This window comes from Ailuropoda melanoleuca, chromosome X, assembly GCF_002007445.2.
Source record: "Ailuropoda melanoleuca isolate Jingjing chromosome X, ASM200744v2, whole genome shotgun sequence".
NCBI lineage: Eukaryota > Metazoa > Chordata > Mammalia > Carnivora > Ursidae > Ailuropoda > Ailuropoda melanoleuca.
The window spans coordinates 60,316,938-60,336,429 of NC_048238.1; the positions used below are offsets into that span (position 1 = coordinate 60,316,938).

Below are 19,492 nucleotides of genomic sequence, written 5' to 3' on the forward strand. Positions count from 1 at the left end.
CCCCTGCCCATACAACTTCCAACCACAGAGTTTGGCAGGGCTTCAATTCTAGTAGAAGTATTATCAGGCCCAATTTAACAAACAGACCACAGCACACCTAGTTAAAACTCACCACATTCTGGCCAAGTCCAAAACACTGCCCACTGCAGGCAAGGAAGGGCTCTACAGAAGACTATTCTGAAGGATAGAGCAGAAAAATGCAACAGCAAAATGTACACATTATACACCTGAGACACTCCATGAAGCACCAGGCCCTGGACATTACATGAACTGTTTTTTCATAAAGTCATTACTTTCTGGAGCAGGACATAACTGGATTATCTAAATCAGAGAAGAAGGAACAGATCTAGGAGAAAATACCAAGACAGAGGAATTGCTCCCAAATAAAACATAAAAAGATGACCACAACCAGAGATGTAAGTGAAAAGATATAAGTTACATGTCTGATGGAGAATTTAAAGCAACAATCATAAGGATACTCACTGGGCTTGAGAAAAGAATGGAAAAAAGAGACATCTAGATACAAAAGGCACAGAGAAATTTGCCATTCAAAAAAAAAAAAAGGTAGGCCACCACCAAAACACATTGTAATCAAATTTGAAGATGCAGTGATTAAAAAAACACACACACACACACTTAAAAACAGCAAGAAAAAAGAAGCCTCTAAAGTACCAGGGAAGACCCATAAAGTTAGGTGGAGATTTCTCAGCAGAAACTTGGCAAGCCAGGGGTGCCTGTAGTTCATGACCACTAAAACAGCACTGCAAACAATTATATAAAAGGGGACTATTTGCATAGGAAGGAAATACCAAAAGTAACAAAGACAAGAAAGGAACAGAGACAATCTCCAGAAACAACAACAGAACAAGTAATAAACAGCACTAAATACACATCTATCAATAATTACTCTGGAGATAAATTGATTAAATGCTCCAATCAAAAGACACAGGATGTCAGAATGGATAAAAAAAACAAGAGTCATCTCTATGTTGCCTAAAGAGAATCATTTTATTTTTTTATTTAATGATTTTTTTAATGATTTTTTATTATATTATGTTAGTCACCATACAGTACATCCCCAGCTTCCGATGCAAAGCTCGATGATTCATTAGTTCGTATAACACCCAGTGGACCATGCAATACGTGTTCTCCTTACAACTCATCACTGGTCTATCCCATTCCCCCACTCCCCTCCCCTCTGAGGCCCTCAGGTTTTTTCTCATAGTCCATAGTCTCTCATGTTTCATTCCCCCTTCTGATTACTCCACCTTTCTTTATCCCTTTTTTCCCCTACCGATCATCCTAGTTCTTATGTTCCATAGATGAGAGAAATCATATGATAGTTGTCTTTCTCTGCGTGATGTCTTTCTCTGCGTGACTTATTTCACTTAGCATTATCTCCTCCAGTGCAGTCCATGTTGCAGCAAATGTTGAGAACTCGTTCTTTCTGATAGCTGAGTAATATTCCATTGTATATATGGACTGCAACTTCTTTTTTTTTTTTTTTTTTTTTTTTTAAAGATTTTATTTATTTATTTGACAGAGATAGAGACAGCCAGCGAGAGAGGGAACACAAGCAGGGGGAGTGGGAGAGGAAGAAGCAGGCTCATAGCGGCTCGAACCCATAACGCCGGGATCACGCCCTGAGCCGAAGGCAGACGCTTAACCGCTGTGCCACCCAGGCGCCCCTGGACCGCAACTTCTTAATCCAGTCATCTTTTGAAGGGTATCTCGGCTCCTTCCATGATTTAGCTATTGTGGACATTGCTGCTATGAATATTGGGGTGCATATGGCCCTTCTCTTCAATACATCTGTATCTTTGTGGTAAACACCCAGTAGTGCAATGGTTGGATCATAGGGTAGCTCAGTTTTCAACTTTTTAAGGGACCTCCACACTGTTTTCCAGAGTGGCTGTACCAAGTTGCATTCCCACCAACAATGTAAGAGGGATCCCCTTTCTCCACATCCTCTCCAACAATTGTTGTTTCTTGCCTTGTCTATTTTTGCCATTCTAACTGGCGTAAGGTGGTATCTCAGTGTGGCTTTGATTTGAATTTCCCTGATGCCAATGATTTAGAACATTTTTTCATGTGTCTGTTAGCCATTTGTACGTCTTCATTGGAAAAGTGTCTGTTCATATCTTCTGCCCATTTTTTGACTTGTTTATTTGTTTCTCATGTATTGAGTTTGAGAAGTTCTTTGTAGATCTTGGAAACCAGTCCTTTATCTGTAGTGTCCTTTGCAAATATATTCTCCCATTCCGTGGACTGTCTCTTAGTTTTTTTGACTGTTTCCTTGGCTGTGCAGAAGATTTTTATCTTGATGAAGTCCCACAAGTTCATTCTATCTTTTGTTTCTCTTGCCTTTGGAGATGTGTCATGAAAAAGGTTGCTTTGGACCATGTCATAGAGAGTGCTGCCTATGTTCTTCTCTAGAATTTTGATGGATTTCTGTCTCACATTGAGGTCTTTCATACATTTGGAGTTTATTTTTGTGTATGGTGTCAGAGAGTGGTCAAGTTTCATTCTTTTGCATGTAGCTGTCCAATTTTCCCAGCACCATTTATTGAAGAGACTATCTTTTTTTCCACTGAATGTTTTTTCCTGCTTCGTCAAAGATTAGTTGCCCAAAGAGCCGAGGGTCCATTTCTGGGTTCTCTATTCTGTTCCATTTTTCTATGTGTCTGTTTTTGTGCCAATACCATGTTGTCTTTATGATCACAGCTTTTTAGTACAACTTGAAATCCGGCACTGTGATGCCCCCAGATTTGTTTTTCCTTTTCAACAGTTCCTTGGAGATTCGAGGCCTTTTCTGTTTCCACACAAATTTAAGGATTATTTATTCCAGTTCTTTAAAAAATGTCCTCGGTATTTTGATCGGGATAGCATTGAAAGTGTAGATTGCTCTGGGTAGCATGGACATTTTAACTATGTTAATTCTTCCGATCCGTGAGCATGGAATATTTTTCCATCTTTTTATGTCTTCCTCCATGTCTTTCAAGAGTGATTTTTAGTTTCTAGAATATATGTCCTTTACATCTCTGGTTAAGTTAAATCCAAGGTAACATATGGCTTTTGGTGGTATTGTAAATGGGATGGATTCCTAATTTCTCTTTCTTCAGTCTCCTTATTTGTGTATAGAAATGCAACTGACTTCTGAGCATTGATTTTGTATCCTGCCACATTATTGAATTGCTCTATAACTTCTAATAGTTTGGGAGTGGGTTCTTTTGGGTTTTCCATATGGAGTATCATGTCGTCCGTGAAGAGAGACATTTTGACTTCTTCTCTGCCATTTTGGATATCTTTGATCCTTTTTTTTGGTCTGATTGCTGTTGCAAGGGCTTCTAGTAATATGTTGAATAATAGTGGTGAGAGTGGGCATCCTTGTCATGTTCCTGATCTTAAGGGAAAGGCTTCCAGCTTTTCCCCATTGAGAATAATATTTGTAGTAGGCTTTTCATAGATGGCTTTTATGAGATTGAGAAATGTACCTTCTATTCCTAAACTCTGAAGGGTTTTAGTCAGGAAAGGATATTGAATTTTGTCAAATGCTTTTTCTGCATCAATTGAGAGGATCATATGTTTCCTGAGTCGTTTCTTGTTGATATGATGTATCACGCTGATCGATTTGTGAATGTTGAACCACGTTTGCATCCCATGGATGAATCCCACTTGGTCATGATGGATAATCCTTTTAATGTACTGTTGGACTCTATTAGCAAGGGTCTTGTTGCAGATTTTGGCGTCCATATTCATTAGGGATATCGGTCTGTAATTCTCCTTTTTGGTGGGGTCTTTGCCTGATTTTGGGATCAAGGTAATATTGGCCTCATAGAATGAGTTTGGTAGCTTTCCTTCTGTTTCTGTTTTTTCAAATAGCTTTAGGAGAATAGTTATAATTTCTTCTTTGAATGTTTAGTAGAATTGCCCAGGAAAACCGTCTGGGCCTGGAGTTTTGTTTTTTGGAAGGTTGTTTATCACTGACTCAATCTCTTCATAATTAATTGGCCTGTTTAAAAAATCAACTGTCAAGAGTTATCCAAAAGAATAGAGAAAGGACCCAAATTATTAAAATTATGAATGCAAAAGGAGAGGTCACTACCAACACAAATGAAATTGGAAGGATTTTTAGAAACTATTATCAACAGCTATATGCCAAAAAACTAAGCAATCTGGAAGAGATGGAGGCCTTCCTTGAAACCTATAAACTACCAAGACTGAAACAGGAAGAAAGAGAATCATTTTAGACCTGAACTCACCTATGGATTGAAAATGAGAGGATGGAGAAATATCTATCATGCAAATGGACATCAAGAGAAAGCTGGAGTAGACTTTAAACCAAGCTAGACTTTAAACCAAAGACAGTAACAAGAGATGAAGAAGGGCACTATATCATAATAAAAAGGAACTAAAAGATGATCTAACAGTTATTAGTATTTATGCCCTCAACATGGGAGCATCTTAATATGTGAAACAATAACAAACATATAGGAACTCGTTGATAATAATACAATAATAGTAAGGGACTTTAACACTCCACTTGCATTGATGGATAGATCATCTAAACAAAAAATCAACATGGAAACAATGGCTTTGAATGAAACACTGGACCAAATGGACTTATCAGATATATTCAAAACATTCCATCTTAAAACAGAATATATATTCTTTTCAAGTGCAGATGGAGCATTCTCTATAACAGACCACATATTAGTTCACAAAGCAGGCCTCAACAAATACAAAATCTGAGATCATACCATGTATCTTTTCTGCCAAGAATGCTATGAAAGTAGAAGTCATCCATAGGAATAAAATTGGAAATATCATAAAAACATGCATGTTAAAACACATGCTATTAAGCAGTAAATGGGTCAACCAGGAAATCAAAGAAGAAATTAAAAACATATATGGAAATAAATGAAAATAAAAACACAACAGTCCAAAATCTTTGGGATGCAGCAAAAATACTAATGATAGAAATTGAAGAGGACATAAAGAAATGGAAAGACACTCCATATTCATGGATAGGAAGACCTAATATTGTTAAAATGTTTATACTACCCAAAACAATCTACCCATTTAATGCAATCCCTATCAAAATACCAATTTTTCACAGAGGTAGAAAAAACAATCCCAAAATTTGTATAGAACCACAGCAGTCCCCGGATAACCAAAGCAACCTTGAATAAGAAAAACAATGCAGAAGGCATCAAAATTCTGGACTTCAAGTTATATTACAAAGCTGAGGTGATCAAAACAGTATGGTAATGACACAAAATACACATGTAGATCAATGGATCAGAATTTTTAAAAAAGAAATTAACCTACAAATATATGTTCAATTAATCTTTGATAAAGCAGAAAGAATATCCAATTGGGAAAAGACATTCTCCTCAACAACTGTGGTTGGGAAACTGGACAGCAAAATGCAAAAGAATGAAACTGGGCCATTTTCTTATACCATACACCAAAATAAATTCAAAATGTATTAAAGACCTAAAATGAGAAATCAACCCATTAAAATCCTCAAGCACAGAGGTAGTAACCTCTTTGACATCAGCCTTAGAAACTTCTTACTGGATTTGTCTCCTGAGGCTAAGGAAAGAAGAGCAAAAAACAAATTATTTGGACTTAAAAATAAAAGCTTCTGCACAGTGAAGGAAACAATCAACAAAACTAAAAGGCAGCTTAGAGAATGGGAGAAGATAGTTGCAAATGACATACCTGATAAAGGCTTAGCATCCAAAATCTACCAAGAACTTATAAAACTCAACATTCCAATTAAAAATAGGCAGAAGTTTTTTCCAAAGAGGACATACAGATGGCTAATAAGCACATGAAAAGATGTTCAAGATCACTCATCATCTGGGAAGTGCACATCAAAACTCAATGAGATATCACCTCACACCTCTCAGAGTGGGTAAAATCAACAGTACAGAAACAACAGATGTTGGTGAGGATGCAGAGGGACGAGAACACTCTTGTGCTGTTGGTAGGAATGCAAACTGGTGCAACCACTCTGGAAAACAGTATGGATGTTCCTCAAAAAGTTAAAAATGTGCATACCTGATGATCCAGGATTTCCATTACTATGTATTTACCCCCAAAATACAAAATACTAATTCAAAGGGATACATACACCCCAATATTTATAGCAACATTATTTACAATAGCCAGACTCTGAAAACAGCCCCATGTGTCCATCAACTGATGAATGGATAAAGAAGATGTGATATATTTTATGTATATAATGTCAATCCCTTCAGTAACTACTCTGATCAACATTCACAATGCCAGGAAACATTTTGACAAGCTGGAGAGAGTAGATGGTCCCAAGCACAGACTCCTGATGCACTGAATATTGCCAAATGCTCTTTCTGAAAATGCTGAATTGTCTTTTCCCCCCTGCATCATTTTTTAAAAATATTCATAATGTCCTGTGCTTAGAAGTGGGCTTTGAAATGTGTGCTCCTTACTACCTCCATCTCTTTCTTCCCTCTCCCTTTTTTTCAAACATTGGACACTATATACTCAGCTACCCAGTAGAGCTTCAAGACGGCCTTTCTGAAAAGTTGGTATGGTGTAACACTAAAGTATGTGGGGTGAGAGTGTGTGTGTGTGTGTGTGTGTGTGTGTGTGTTCTGATGACCTTCTTATAATAGATATAAAGATTAAAGCCTTTACAGTATCTTCCTGTATTCCTTATAAGATTGCAAAGATGGAATGTTACTATTTTATCAGCAAGGTATTAAAATGCATTTATAAATCCTTATTGGCTTTAACCATGAAGAAACATTTTCTGTTAGCAATTTGAAATAAAAGAATATTATGAGAAAAAAAAGAATATCATAGTAAGTAAAATATGTCAGTCAGGGAAAGACAAATACCATAATACCATATGATTTCACTCATATGTGGAGTTTTAGCACAAAATAAATGATCATAGTGTAAAAAAGAGACGGATTAAGAAAGAGACTCTTAATTATAGAGAACAAACTGGTGGTTACCAGTGGTGAGATTGGTGGGGGGATTGCTGAAATATGTGATAGAGATTAAGGAGTGCATTTATTTTGATGAGTACTGGGTGTTGTACTAAAATGTTTAATCACTAAATTGTATGCCTGAAACTAACATTGAACTGTGTGTTAACTAACAAGAATTTAAATAAAAGCTTAACAAATAATAAAAGAGTAAATCATAGTTGAGAAAATAAATAAAAAGAAAAATATATTGGAGCAAATCAACAGCACATTAGAGGATGAAAAAAACTGATCAATGATCTGAAAAACAGAGTAATGGAAATCTTGCAAAGTGAACAGAAAAAAATGAGAATGTTCGGGAATCTCTGGGACATCAGAAATCTTAACACTGCATTATTGGGGTTCCAGAGGAGGACAAGACCCATCTATATGCTGCCTACATGAGACTCCCTTCAGACCTAAAGACACATACAGACTTAAAGTGAAGGAATGGAAAAACATATAGCATGCAAAGAAAAGGAAGCAAAAAAAAAAAAAAAAAGCTGGGTAGGAATACTTATATAACACAAAATTAGCTTTAAAACAAAGATTGAAGCAAGAGCCAAAGAAAGGCACTACACAATGATAAAAGCATTAATCCAAAGAGAAAATGTGACAATTGCAAATATCTATTCACCCGAAATAGAAGCACTTACATACCTAGAGCAAATATTAACAGACATAAAGAAATTAATAGTAATACAATAATAGTAGGGGATTTTAACATTACACTACCATCAAAATATAGATCATTTAGACAGAAAATAAAAAACAACAACAAACAGTGGCTTTGAATATATATATATATTCATATATACAAAATATATATATATTTTATGTATATGTATATATATTCATATATACAATATATATATTATGTATATGTATATATATTCATATATACAAAACAGCATATTACACATTTTTTTTTCTTTTTAAGTGCATGTTGTAACATTCTCTAGGATAGATCACATGTTAGGTCACAAAAGAAGTCTCAATAAATTTAACATTAAAATCATAACAGGCTTTTTTTTCTAACCATCACAATATAAAATGATATATCAAATATAAGAAATAAAGTGGAAAAAACACAAACACATGGAGATTAAACAACATGCTACTAAATAATAGTAAATGGTTAAGGAATAAATCAAAAAGGAAAGCAAAAAATATGTGGAAGCAAAAGAAAATGAAAACACAGTGATCCAAAATCTTTAGGATACATCAAAATAGTTCTAAGAGGAAAATTTAAAGCATTTCAGGCCTACCTCTAAACAACAACAACAACAACAAAATCTCAAATAAACAATATAACTTTACATCTAAAGAAACTAAGAAAAGAAAAACAAACAAAGCCTAAAGTTAGTAAAACAAAGTACATATTAAAGATTGGAGCAGAAATAAATAAAATAGTAAAAGAAAAAAGAAGTAAAAAAGGTACTCCTGGGTCCAGATGGCAGAATAGGAAGAATCTAAGCTCACTATATCTCATGGATGCAATTAGATAACACACATATCAGTATAAATAACCCAGAAAACCACCTAGAGACTGGCAGAACAGCTAAATGTAAAGAAGAGGGCGCATAAAATAGTATTGGAAGGGTGAAGACATAGTTGGAGCTAAAGGGCACATGAAACTGTTCATGGGAGTAAGGGATGTTTAGTTAGGGGAGAGAAAAAAATCCTCATATTAAGCACGTCAGGCACAAGGAACTCACACTAAGAAGACAAATACCTATACCATTGATTTTGAAAACTGGAGGGGCCAAATTTCATTATCACTTACATTCAGCAGGGCTTATTACTTGAACCTTTAAAAATTACTGGGTTCTGCTTTGGAAGACCTGGGAGAGGTATAGGAAACTGAGTCCCCACACTTAAAGAGACAGCACAATAAACAGCCCCACTGAGACACAGTATAGAAGCAGCAGTTTGAAAATACCTACAGAATATAAGAAGGAGGGGCGCCTGGGTGACAAAGCGGTTAGGATTCTGCCTTTGGCTCAGGGCGTGATCCCGGCGTTGCGGGATCGAGCCCCACATCAGGCTCCTCTGCTGTGAGCCTGCTTCTTCCTCTCCCACTCCCCCTGCTTGTGTTCCCTCTCTAGCTGGCTGTCTCTGTCTCTGTCAAATAAATAAATAAAATCTTAAAAAAAGAAAAAGAATATAAGAAGGAGCTTTATTTAGTAATTTCAGAACATGTGCTGAAGGGGCAGGGGTTTGGAGGAGACTTCCTTATGAACAAAGGAGCTGGGAGATGCCATTTCCCTCCCCTACTCCCCAGTCTAGACACATGGAAACCTGTGGAAACCAGCACAGCACCAACACACTCTAACAGTTAGCCCTGTCCCTGCATCCTCCTGATGTCTTGCTTTCTCCAATATGCTCTTGACTGGAGCCTTTACAAATTTACTCCACAAGCCTGGTAATGTACAGGTAGCCCAGACAGGGGCCAACACCATTCCAAAGTGACTCCTGCCCCAGGGAGAACAGAAGATAACCACACACATCAGTCCTGCAGCAGTCACAGCATTGGGCTGTAGACAGACATTTGATCCCACCAATGAAAGCTTCTCAAGAAACAATACAGGTAAAGCACACTGCATTTCTGTTCTACTGCATCTCAGGCAAACACCAGGTCTGACTCAAGCCCAAAGTGGCCCCAGACTGGACCACTAATAACACAGAGAGAAAACACTGCCCACAACAGGCAAAGAAATCCATTGAAGATTGGACTGAAACCAAAAGTGCTTCAACCACAACAGTAGGGTGCATGCAACACACATAGGAGATATCCCTCAAGCACCAGGTTCTGGTGAACAAGGGACATTGAGTTGCAGGACACTATAGGACCTCTTTTTCATAAGCCACTATTTTCAATAGCAGGAGACATAATTGACTTTTTTTTCCACAACTTTTTTTCTTTTTTTAAAATTTAAATTCAATTAGCCAACATATAGTACATCATTAATTTTTGATATAATGTTCAACGATTCATTAGTTGCATCTAACACCCAGTGTTCATCATATCCATGTGACCTCCTTATTGCCTATCACTGAGTTACCCCATCCCCCCACCCACCTCCCTTTCTACAGCCCTCAGTTGATTTCCTGGAGTCAAGAGTCTCATATGATTTGTCTTCCTCTCTTATCCCCCCCCTTTTTTAACACACAGAAACAGACACAGAGAGTTAGACAAAATAAGGAGACATAAGAATATGCCCAAAAGAAAGAACAGGACAATATCACAACAGAAAAGCTAAATAAAATAGAGATAAGTAATATTCCTGATACAGAATTTAAAATAATGGTCATAAAGATACTCTCTGGACTTGAGAAAGAGGGGAGAACCTCAGTGAGATTCCCCAAAATCATAGAAAGCATAAAATAGAATGAACCAGAGGTAAAGAACTCAACAACGGAAAGTAAAAATACACCACATGGGATAAACAGTAGACAACAGGAAGCAGATCAGTGACCTGGAGGACAGAGTAATGGAAAGCAATCAAGCTGAACAAGATAAAGAAAAATAAACATAATAATAATACATGAAAATAGAGGGAGCTTGGGAAGGTGGCATAATAGGAGGACCCTGAATTTACTCTGTCCCATGATTTCAACTAGATATCATCCATATCCAAGTCAATAAACTGGAGAGCGAGCCAATGACTGGCAGAACAATACCCACAACTAAATATAGACAAGATGCATTTGAAAAGTTAGGAAGGTCAGAAAGGCAGAGGGAGGATGCCAATAGGAGGGAGGGAGCTGTGTCTGTAGAGGGCAGAGACATAGGCCCTCACACCAGGGAGCTCACATGAGGAAGACTAATCCCCATAAAGTCTGGCTTTAGGAAGCAGAGGGGCTAAGTTCCCTGAGTTTGTATAATTTCTGGGACTTGGAGCCTGGAGCTTTAAAAATCAGCTGACTCAGCACTGGGCAAGGCTGGAGGGTGAGTGATAGCTGGGTCCAGCCCTTAAAGAAACACACTCTGCCTGGAGAAGCAACATAAAAACTGCAGTTTCTACATCTCTGGGGGAAAACAGGAGATAGATCTGTTCAAACTGATTTCAGAACCTGTTGGGGAATTTTCTGAAAATGAGGGAGCTGGCAATCACCGTTTTTCTCCCCCACAAGCATAAACACAGGGACAACTATAAAAGGTGGTTCTGCACAGACACTTACTACCTAATATGCTAGCAACATGCCACGTCCAAGAGTTCTCCCAAGAGCTCACACCGACTCCAAGACTGCTAGCCTGGGACCTGGGCTTGGGACAAATTTTGCTTAGCCCCACATGCACCTTTCCTAGCTGCTGGATGCAGAGCTGCCATTGTGTGCCACCAACATCTCTGACCTACCAGGACAACCTGAAGGATCCAGGCCCAACTCATGCCACACTGACCTTCCAGGTGCACAGCTGCCAGTGCTCACCTCCCCAGCCCCCATGCAGGGCCCATCCTTTACAGCCTGCCCAAACATAAAGGAACTAATCAATAATAATACAATAAGAGTATGGGACTTTAATACACCACTTAATTCAATGGACAAATAATTTAAACAGAAGATCAACAAGGAAAGAGTAGCTTTGAATTGCATACTGGAACAAATGGATTTCACAGATATATTCAGAACATTGCATTTGAAAACAGCAGAATACACAATCTTTTAAATTCAAATAGAACATTTTCCAGAATAGATCATATATTAGTCCATAAAAAAAACTCAACAAATTCAAGATCAAAATCATACCATGCATATTTCCTGAACACAATACTAAGAAACCAGCAGTCAACCATAGGAAAAAATCTGGAAAGACCACAAACACATGGAGGTTATGGGTGCCTGGCTGGCTTAGATGGTAGAACATGTGACTCTTGATCTGGGGGTTGTTCAAGGCCCACATTTGGTGTACATATTACTTAAATTTTTTAAAAAAAATCTTAAAAAACAAACACAGGGAGGTTCAATGACATGCTACTAAACAATTAATGGGTCAAACAGGAAATAAAAGACCAAACAAAAAATTACATGGAAATAAATGAAAATGAAAATACAGTGGTTTACAGGATGCAGCAAAAGTGGTTTTAGGAGGGAAGGTTATAGCCATACAGGCCTACATCAAGAAGCAAAACAAAAACAAGAACAAAACAATTACAAAAAAAACCCCACAAAAAACTCAAATAAACAACCTAACCTTGCACCAGAAAGAGCAAACAAACACAACTTAAAACCAGCAGAAGGGAGAAAATAATAAAGATTAGGGCAGAAAAAAATGATATAGAAACTAAACAGCAACAATAACAGAACAGCTGTTTCCTTGAAAAAAATCAATAAAATTGATGGACCCATAGCCAAACACATCTAGGAAAAAAAGGGAAAAAAAAAGAAAGAAAGAAAGGACTCAAACAAATAAAACCACAAATGAGAGAGGAGAAAAACAACTAATACCAAACAAACAAACATTCATAGAGTCTATTATGAAAAATTACATACCAAAACTTGGATAACCTAGAAAAAATGAATAATGACATAGAAACATATAACTTACCAAAACTGAAACAGGAAGGAACAGAAACCTTGAACAGACAGATAAACAGCAATGAAATTAAACTGGTAATCAAAAAACTGCCAACAAACAAATTCCAGAGTCAAATAATTTCACAGGCAAATTCTATCGAACATTTAAAGAAGAGCTAATAACTATTCTTCTCAAACTATTCCAAAAAAAAAATACAGAAGGAAAGAAAACTTCCAAATTCATTCTATGAGGTCAGTATTACCCTAATAACCAAACCATATAAGGGTACTGCTAAAATAAATAAATAAATAAATAAAACTACAGGCCAATATCCCTGATGAACACAGATACAAAAATTCTCAATTAAATACTAGCAAACCAAATGGAACAATACATTAACAAAATCACTCACCATGATCAGTGGAATTTATTCCTCAGTTGTAAACATGGTTTAATACTGCAACTCAATCAACAGGATACACCAGATTAATAAAAGAAAGGATAAGAACTATATGATCCTCTCAATAGATGCAGAAAAAAGTATGACATACTACAATATCCATTCATGATAAAAACCCTAACCAAAGTATGGTTGGAGGGAACATACCTCAACATAATAAAGGATATCTATGAAAATCGCACACCTAACATCATCCTCAAGGGGGAAAAGAGAGCTTTGTTCCTAAGGTCAGGAACAAGACAACTTTTATTCAACTTAGTACTGCATGTATTAGCCATAGCATTCGGACAATGAGAAGAAATAGAAGGCCTCCAAGTCAGGAAGGAAGAAGTGAATCTTTCACTCTTTGCAGATGACATGATAGTATATATAGAAGCTGAAAACACTCAACCAGAAAAGTGCTGGAACTGATAAACAAATTCCATAAAGTCACAGGATCCAAAGTCAATTTACAAAGACCTGTTGCATTTCTATACACCAAGAATGAAGCAGCAGAAAGAGAAATTGAAGAATCAATCCCATTTACAATTGCACTAAAACACATAATACACCTGGGAGTAAACATAACCAAAGAAGTGAAAGATCTGTACTCTGAAAACTATACAACACTGATAAAAGGAATTGAAGAAGACACAAAGGAATGGAAAGATATTCCATGGTCATGAATGGGAAGAAAGAGCATTGTTAAAATGTCTATATTATCTAAAGCAATCTACATATTTAATGTCATTCCAATCAAAATAGCACCAGCATTTTCCACAGAGCTAGAACAAACAACCCTAAAATTTGTATGGAGCCACAGGAGAGCCTGAATAGTCAAAGCAACCTTGAAAAAGAAAAGCAAAGCTGGAGGCATCACAATTCTGGACTTAAAGTTATACTACAAAGCTGTAGTGATCAAAACAGTATGGTACAGGCACAAAAACAGACACATAGATCAACAGAACAGAATAGACCACACAGAAATGAACCTGGAACAATACGGTCAATTAATCTTTGACAAAGAAGGGGAGAATATTCAATGGGAAAAATTTTCTTCAACAAATGGTGTTGGGAAAACAGGATAGCAACATGCAAAAAATGAAACTAGACCACGTTTTTACATCATACATAAAAATAAATTCAAAATGGATTAAAAATCAAAATGTGAGATATGAAACCATTAAACCCTAAAGAACACAGGTAATAACTTCTTTGATGTTGGCTGTAGCAAATTCACACTAGATATGACTCCTAGGGCAAAGGTAAGAGAAGCAAAAATAAAATATTGGGACTTCATCAAGATAAAAAGCTTCTGCACAGTAAAGGAAATAATGAACATAACTAAGAGGCAACCTAGGGAATAGAAGAAGGTATTTGCAATGACATATCTGATAAAGGGTTGGTATCCAAAATATATATAGAACTTATAAAACTCAACACCCCCAAAATAAATAAACCAATTAACTATGGACAGAAAACACAAATTAATATTTTACCAAATAAGACATACAGATGGACAACAGACACATGAAAAGATGCTCATCATCACTTACCATTGAGGCAATACAAATCAAAACTGCAATAAGATATCACCTCACACTAGTCAAAATGGATAAAATCAACAACACAGGAAGCAACAGGTGTTGGTGAAGATGTGGAGAAAGGGGAACACTCTTTCACAGTTGGTGGGAATGCAAACTAGTGCAGCCACTCTGGAAAAGACTATGGTGGTTCCTCAAAATGTTAAAAATAGAAATACCCTACAATGCAACAATTGCACTCCTAGGAATTTACCCAAGGAATATAAATATAGTAATTCAAAGGGATACATGCACCCCAGTATTTATAGCAGAATTATGTATAATAGCCGAATTATGGACACAGTCCATATGTCCATCGACTGAGGAATGAATAAAGGTGTAGTATTTATATGCAATACTCAGCCATAAAAGAATGAAATCTTGACATGTGCCACAACATGGTTGGAACTAGAGAGTATTATGCTAAGCAAAATAAATCAGTCAGAGAAAATAAACACCACATGATTTCTACCATATGTAGAATTTAAAAACCAAAACAAACAAAGAAAGGGGAAAAAAGAGAAAGTGGCAAATCAAGAAATAGACTCTTAGCTATAGAAAACAAACTGATGGTTACTACAGGGGAAGTGGGTGGACGGATGCATTAAATGGGTGATGGGGATTATGGAATGCACAGGTGATAAGCACCAGGTGTTGTATGGAAATGTTGAATCACTATAATGTACACCTGAAACTAATATAGCACTGCATGTTAAGTAATTGGAATTTAAATTAAAAACTTAAAAATACAAAAATACATGGATGTAAAAGAAAATGATACTAAAGAATGAATTGGTTAACCAAGAACTCAAAGAGAAAATCAGGAATACATAGGGAAAAAGGAAAATGAAAGCACAATGGTCTGAAATCTTTGGGATGAAGCAAAAGTGGTTCTAAGAGGGAATTTTATAGCAATACAAGCCTATCGCAAGTAGCAAGGTACACCTAAATTTACACCTAAAGGAGCTAGAAAAAAGAAGAAGCAAAAGCCAAAACCAATAGGAGGAAAGAAATAATGAAGGTTAGAGCAAAAATAAATCAATAGGGATGGCTGTGTGGCTCATTCTGTTAAGTGTCTGCCTACAGCTCAGGTCATGATCCCAGCATCCTGGGATTAGGCCCCACATTGGGCTCCCTGCTCAGCAAGAAGTCTGCTTCTCCCTCCCCTTGCTCTTGGGCTCTCGCTTGCTCTTTCTCTCTCCCTCTCAGATAAATAAAATCTTATATAAAAAAGAAATAAATGAAATAGAAACTAAAAACAAAATGAAACAAAAACCCACAATAGGACAGATTAGTGAAATGAAGAGCTGGTTCTTTGAAAAGATCAACACAAAGAAAAAAGAAAAAAAATCAACAAAATTGATTAAATTTCATTCACACTCCTTAAAGAGAGAGGCTCAAATAAAATCAAGAATGAAAGAAGAGAAATAACAATTGACATGACAGACATTCAAAGGATTATAAGAGAATATTATGAAAAGCTATATGTAAACATATTCAACACCTGAAGAGAAATGGATATATTTTCAGCAGCCAAAACTGAACTAGGAGGAAAGAGGAAACTTGAACAGACTGATTACCAACAATGAAATGGAATCAGTAATCAAAAAAATCCTTACAAACAAAGTCCTGGACCTGATGGATTCACAGGGGAATTCTACCAAATGTTTACAGTAGTGTTAATACCTGGGGTGCTTGGGCAGTGCAGTCAGTTAAAGCACCCAACTCTTGGTTTCAGGTCAGGTCATGAGCTCAGGGTTGTGGGATTGAGCCCCACATTTGCTTCCACACTTAGTGTGGAGTCTGCTTGAGATTCTCTCTCCCTCCCCCTGCCACCCAACCTTACTTGCTTTTTCTCTCTCTCTCTCTCAAATAAATAAATCTTAAGAAAGAGTTAATATCTAGTCTTCACAAATGATTCCAAAAATAGAAGAGGAATGAAAGATTCCAAATGCATCTTATTAGGTCAGCATTACCCTGACACCAAAACCAGATAAAGACACTGCAAAGAACGAGAACTACAGGCCAACAACTCTGATTATCATGGATACAAATATCCTCAACAAAATCTTATAAAATAGAATCCAATAGTACACTAAACAAAATCATTCATCACAATTGAGTGGGGTTTATTCTGGAATGCAAGGGAGGATCAGTATTCACAAATCAGTGTGATATATCTATCAGAGAAAGGATACAAAGCATATAATCATTTCAATAGATGGAAAAAAAGCATTTGACAAAGTACAATATCCATTCCTGAAAAAACCCTCAACAAAATAGGTTTAAAGGGAACATACCTCGACATAATAAAGGTCACATATGAAAACCCACAGCTAAACATCATGCTTAATGGTGAACAACTGAGAGCTTTCCCCCTGAGTTTAGAAACAAGACAAGGATGGCCACTCTCACTGCTTTTATTCAACTTAGTACTGGAATTCCTAGCCATAGCAGCCAGACAAGAAAAAATAATTAAAAGGCATTCAAATTCATAAGGAACAAGTAAAACTTTCAGTATTTGTAGATGACATGGTACTGTATGTAGAAAACTCTAAACACTCCAAAAAACTATTAGAACTGATAAGTGAATTCACCACAGCTCAGGATACAAAACCAAGGTACAGAAATATGTTGCATTTGTACACGGTAATAATGAAATATCAGAAAGACAAATCAACTAAACAATCCTATTTACAATTGTACCAAAAATAGTAAAATACCAAGGAATAAACAACCCAATAGGTGAAAGACCTGTACTCTGAAAACTATAAAACATTGATGAAAAAAAATTGAAGGCACAAACAAAATGAAAGATATTCCATGGTCATGATTTGAAAGAACAAATATTAAAATGTTCATACTACCCAACAATCTACAGATTTAATGCATTCCCTATCTTAATATCAACAGCATGTTCACAGAACTGGAAAAGATAATCCTAAAATTTATATGGAACGCCAAAAGAGCCAAAAGAGCCAAAGCAATCTTGAAAAAGAAAAATAAAATCAGAAATATCACAATCCCAGTTTTCAAGATATACTACAAATCTGTAATAGTCAATCTAGTATGTTACTGGCACAAAAATAGACATGTAAGTGAATGGAACAGAATAAAGAGACCAGAAATAAACCCGCTATTATATGGTCAATTAATTTTCAACAAAGGAGCAAGAACATGCAGTGGGAAAAAAGACAGTTCCTTCGACAAATTTTGTTGGGAAACCTGGAGAGCTATATGCAGAAAAAAAAAAAAAAGAAACTGTGCTACTTGCTTATACCATATACAAAAATAAACCCAAAATGGATTAAGAACCCAAATGTAAGCCCTGTAACCCCAAAAATCCCATAGGAGAGCACTGACAATAATTATTATAACATAAGCCATAGCAACATTTTTCTACATATGTCTCCTGAGGCAAGGGAAACAAAAGCAAAAATGAATTATTGGGACCACTTCAAAATAATAAAAAAAGGTTCTGCACAGCAAAGGAAACAATTGACAATACTAAAAAACAACATACTGAATGGGAAAAGATATTTGGAAATGAGATATTTGATAAAGGGTTAGTATCCAAAATATATAAAGAACTTATACAACTCAACACTAAAGAAACAGATAATCTAATTAAAAATTGGCAGAAAACATGAAAAGACATTTCTCAAGAAGACATCCTGATGACCAGCGGACACATGAAAAGATGTTCAATATCACTCATTATCAGGGAAGTGCAAATCAAAACTACAATAAGATGTAACCTGACACCTGTCAGAATGGCTAAAATTAAAATAACAGAGGAAATAATAATTATTGGTGAGAATGTAAAGAGAAGGAATATATTGTGCACTTTTGGTGGTAAAGTAAACTAGTATAGCCACTTTGGAAAACATGAGTAGGTTACTAAAAAAAAAAACAATTTATAAGTAGAATCATCATAGGATACAGTAATTCCACTACTATGTATTTACTCCAAGATGCAGAAACACTAATTCAAAATATATATGCACCCCCATGTTTATTGCAGCATTATTTGCAATAGCTAAATTATGGAAACAGCTCAAGTGTCCAATGGTAGATGGATAGACAATGAAAATGTGGTATATATACAGAATGGACTATTAGTCATAAAAAAGAATGAAGTCTTGTTATTAGCAATAACTTGGATGGATCTAGAGAGTGTAAGGTTTAGTAAAATAAGTCAGACAGACAAGAAAGACAAATACCATGAGATTTCATTAATATGTGGAATATAAGAAAACACATGAACAAAAATAAATAGACAAACCAAAAAACAGACTCTGATCTATGGAGAACAAACTGTTAGTTTCCACAAGTGAGGTGTGTGGAGGGATGTATGAACTAGGTGAATAGGATTAAGAATACACTTATGATCAACACTGAGTAATGCATAAATTATTAATCACTACATTGTACCCCTGAAACTAATGTAACACTGTATGTCAACTATACTGGAATTTAAAAAAAAATAAAAATTATACTTTGCAAAAATGAAAAATACACCAAAGTAAATATCAGTGAAACCAGGGCCTGGTTCTTTGAAAAGATACACAAAATTTATAAACATTTAGCCAGATTAAAAAAGAAGAAGATAGAAGAGGAAAGAGAGAAAAAAGAAAAAAGAAAACAATGCAAAAATAATAATAATGGACTCTGAGAAACAAACTGAGGGCTTCAGAGGGGATGGAGGTGGGGGAATGGGATAGACTGGTGATGGGTAGTAAGGAGGGCATGTATTGCATGGTGCACTGGGTGTTATATGCAAATAATGAATCATTGAACTTTACATCAGAAACCAGGGAGGTACTGTATGGTGACTAACATAATATAATAAAAAAATTAAAATAATAATAATGATAATAAAAAAGGAACCAACAAACAAAAAACCTTCCAAAATAGTCCAAAATGA

The 19,492-nt window shown here is 36.0% G+C and overlaps 1 pseudogene; it reads right to left on the reverse strand.

Moving 5' to 3' along the window:
* LOC109488493 overlaps positions 1-19,492 on the reverse strand; it is a 197,265-nt pseudogene that overhangs the window by 2,034 nt on the left and 175,739 nt on the right.